The sequence below is a fragment of the Triticum aestivum genome, chromosome 4D (assembly GCF_018294505.1).
Source record: "Triticum aestivum cultivar Chinese Spring chromosome 4D, IWGSC CS RefSeq v2.1, whole genome shotgun sequence".
Lineage (NCBI taxonomy): Eukaryota > Viridiplantae > Streptophyta > Magnoliopsida > Poales > Poaceae > Triticum > Triticum aestivum.
Genome location: NC_057805.1, coordinates 329,825,710 through 329,829,867, shown reverse-complemented (window position 1 = coordinate 329,829,867; position 4,158 = coordinate 329,825,710). Strand labels below are relative to the sequence as shown.

The following is a 4,158-nucleotide window of genomic DNA, read 5'->3' as shown; positions in this document are numbered from 1 at the left end:
AAATGAATAAAAAGGAAACCGAACTGAAGAACAAAGTAAAAAAGAGGAAAACGAGCTAACTATTTATTCCCGGGCAGGTGCCCCTGGTGGCGTTAGGTTAAATTCAAGCTGACGTGGGACTTGAACTCCCGACGTCCCAATAGACACACGAGTTAACCACTGGACCATGTTTAGTTTGTTGATTACTTGCGGAAAACTAAGCGCTTTGACCTTTCACCTAGTACAAACATTAAACATATAGTACTAGTATTATATACCCACTATAAAATTTGACTAAAGAAAACATAAATATGAAAAAGCATTCACATGAACCATGAATTGAAAAGAAAACTTCACAAAAATGGAAAAAGTTAATCAAATTTTTAGAAAAAATTCATTGAATATTAAAAAAGTCATCAAATTTGAAAAAAGTTCACCAAAATTGACAAAGAGTTCATTGAATTTGAAAACAAATCATCCAGTTTGAAAAACAGTTTATCGATTTTGAAAAAAATCATCAAATTTGAAAAAAGTTCATCAAATTTAAGATAAAGTTCATCAAATTTGAAAAAAATCATCAAACTTGAAAAAAAGTTCATCGAAATTGAAAAAAATTCATTGATTTTCATAAAAAGGTCAATGAATTTTAAATGTTCATTAAATTTGAGAAAAGTTCATCAAAATTGAAAATAAGTTCATGGATTTTTGAGAAAAGTTCATCAAATGTTAAAAAATGTTAACAAATTTGGAAAAAGTTCATCAATTTGGAGAAAAGTTCATGGATTTTTTTTTAAGTTCTCTGATTATGAATAAAATGTTCATCGATTTAAAATCACGCATTTCAGAAAAGAAACAAATAGAAAAGGAAGAAAGGATAGAAAAATAGAAAAAAGAAAAAAATATGCGAACTGTGGAAAGAAAGTATGAAAGCAGTTTCCATGCATAAGTTCGCGATGTCCCTAGTGGTTAGCTCGGTGCGCTGAGAGCATAGAGGTCTAGAGATCGATTCTCTGGCTCGCACCGTTTTTACACTTCAAAAGAGATAAAAGGAAATGCTTAATGGGCCGAGCCCAGCTAAGGTGCCTGCAGGCGCCGGTTTGCAGAAACAGAACCGGCGCCTGCATCTCTAAATAGGGGGAGCTCCTAGTTGGCGCTTTAAGCGCTGCCGAGCGTAACCAGCGCTTGCACGCGGCGCACTAGCGGCCCGACCCACCAACATGCTGGAAAAGGACACACGCGAACAAAAAATGCTGTGAAAACATGGGATTAGAACTCTGCACCTACCGAGTAACAACCTGCCGCGCTGTGCTAACCACTAGATAAACCATGACTTTGTTGTCTAATACAAGGAAACAATACTATTTAACACCTTTGGTATTGCACATAACTATATATTATATGCCCAGCATAAATTAATTTTGAATAAAAACGTAAATTTCAAAGGAATTCATAAAAAATAGAAAACCACGAACATGAAAAGAGCTTATTGATTTTGAGAAAAAAGCTCACCAATGTAGCAAAAACATTCACAAAATTGGAAAAAAGTTCACCAATTTTGAAGAAAGTTCACAAGATGTAGAAGAAGTTCATCGATTTTGGAAAAAGCTAATCGAATTTAAAAAAATCAAATCCAAAAAAAATTTCATTGAGTTTGAGAAAAAGTTCATCAAATTTGAAAAAAGTTCATCAATTTTCAAAAAAGTTCAACATATTTAAGAAAAAAGTTCATTAAATTTGAAAAAAAATCATCGATCTTAAAAAAGTTCACCAAAGTTATAAATAAGTTCATCAATTTCCAAAAAAGACCCTCCCGCAAAAATTATTTTTTCCAAAAAAGATCAGCGAATTTGGAAAAAAAGTGCATCAATTTGGAAAAAAGTTCACAATTTTGAAAATAAGTTCATCGAATTTCAGGAAAAGTCAATTTTAAAAAACCATTGATTTAAAGAAAAGTTCACGTATTTGCAAACAATTCAACGAACCAGGATGAATTAATAGAAAAAACAAATAGGAAAAAGGAAAAAACGAAAACAAAAAACGATAAAAAGAAAAAGGGAAAAGGAAAAAAGAAAGCATAAAAGAATGAGAAAGTTTGTTACAAACAATTTCCGCTGCGGTGGCGTGGTGGTTGCACGATCGTATCTTTATCAGGGGCGTCGCTGGTTCGATTCTGGACCTTCGCAGCGCGCTTTCCTTTTGCGGGAATTAAACACAGGAGAAAAACCCCTATGGGCAGGCCCAGCTGATGATCCCGGTGCCACGGGCCGAGCTGCCCCGGGCAGCCCAACGGCCTGGTAGCACAAAGATGGGGGAGGAAGTGAGGAATCCCTCTGCCGCTCCTATATATAACTCTCTTAAACTCTAAATCACGGTCGCGGAGAGAGCCCGAGGCGACGGGACGGCGCTGGAGGCGACGCCGACTCCACCCTCCCGGCGGCGCCCCTCCGTCCAAGAGTTTATCCCTCCAGCGGCGCCCTTCCGTCCAAGAGTTTATCCCTCCGGCGGCGCCCCTCCGTCCAAGAGTTTATCCCTCCAGAGACGCCCCCTCGTGCCATTGATCATCTGGTTTCCCGAGATGAACTGCACCCTCAGATCCACGGACAGGAGCAGATCTTTCTCTTCAAGCTAGTAGAAACTTTCCAACCGTCGTCAAATCAGCAATGACCTCGGTGAGCATAACGTCTTCCTTCTCCTCCCCTGTTCTATCAATGGCCCTCTTCTATCAATGGTTGTTTTCTGTTCCTTGCGTATTGCTCCTTTCTGTAAGCAACGCTGGGATAATAAGTTGTTTAGGATAGGTACAATTTCCTTCATGATGCTGCATGCTTGACTCGTAGCTGATTAACAATCATGAACGACCTATGCTTTATGTTGGTAGCTTTGCCATATCCAAGGCAGGAGAACTGTTATGCATTATAAGTAGATGGAAAATCATGCACTGTTGCCATATTTGTTTCCAAGTGTTCAACTGGGCAAGTTTGTAAAATGAAACCTTAATGTGTAGTCACTTGCATTTCAAATGAAATTGAAATGTGCAACTTTGCATATCTTGTGCTAATGTCCATGCATCGTCTTTTCTTGTTACAGAAGATGGCTGTTCATGCACCAGTTCCGTCTTCTGTTCTTACAGTAAGCAATACTTATATTTTCTTTTTGTGAGATCCGATATGCAACACGTATATGCTGCCCTTTCCTCACAGTAGTGCTCTATTGTACTTTCATTTGTAGGATGATGTCTTGGTGCTGTTTTTATCCAAGGACAGCAAGCAGATGAGAGAGGAATTCCTAGGCTACCTTCGACGCGAGCCACCTCTGCGTAAACATCCTGTTCCAGGGGACAGCAGGTTACACAGCAGCAGCATCCAGTCGTGCTACTAATTCAACAGCTGCAGTTGTGGCCTGGATGATTGAGCTAAATAAGCGGGGATTTTCTTCGGATGGCAAGCTGAAAGGGTCAGATCTAGTTATCGACCAAATGGGACACCTCAGAGGTAAATATGAGCTTATCCACAGGTTATACATTGTCAGTGCTCCAGGGACATCAAATGATATGGCCTCTGTTTCAAGAATCATTAAATCTGATGTCTACCAATGTCCCCCAAACCAGTTGCCAGCTGATTTTTTTTTTAGAAAGGAGGATGACCCCCGGCCTCTGCATCCGGGCGATGCATACGGCCACTTTATTAATTATTCTCACAAGACCTTACAAAGTCATACAACAGTAAGACTAAAGCCGCCGTCTAAGCAACAAACTGTCGCTACACCTATCCAGTTGATGAAGGGGCGCAGATAGCCTGAGCCTAATACCAAACAGACATCGCAGCCAAGCCTAACATCTAAGACCCGAGACCCCAACCTAGCCACTTGCCGGGTCTGGGACACACACTGGCCCGGCGTGCTCTCAGAGGCCGCCGCCGCCAATTGCCACCGCTCCATCTTCAGAACTGTACTGATGCATCAACCTTGCTCGGTCCAGCTATCGTCGACGCCACCACGGCGCCCAACGACACCTCCTCCCTGCGCGCAAACAGCTGAACACGTCGCGGTCGCCACTGATACACCTCAGCGCCATGCTGCCAAGTACCACCAGCCGACACAGCTTGAAGTCCTTGGAGGATCTGTCGTGCGTAGCACCTGCCAACCAGGCATGACCAAGCGTAGCACCTGTCGATCAGGCAT

General features: G+C 41.2%; 1 long non-coding RNA gene across 1 annotated transcript; it reads left to right on the top strand.

Annotated features, from left to right (window-relative positions):
* Positions 1 to 2,366: 2,366 nt before the first annotated feature.
* On the top strand, positions 2,367 to 3,707 carry LOC123099980 (uncharacterized). The gene is made up of 3 exons (XR_006448322.1): positions 2,367 to 2,648; positions 3,067 to 3,108; positions 3,208 to 3,707. It is a non-coding gene; the product is annotated as an uncharacterized lncRNA (long non-coding RNA).
* The last annotated feature ends 451 nt before the right edge of the window (positions 3,708 to 4,158 follow it).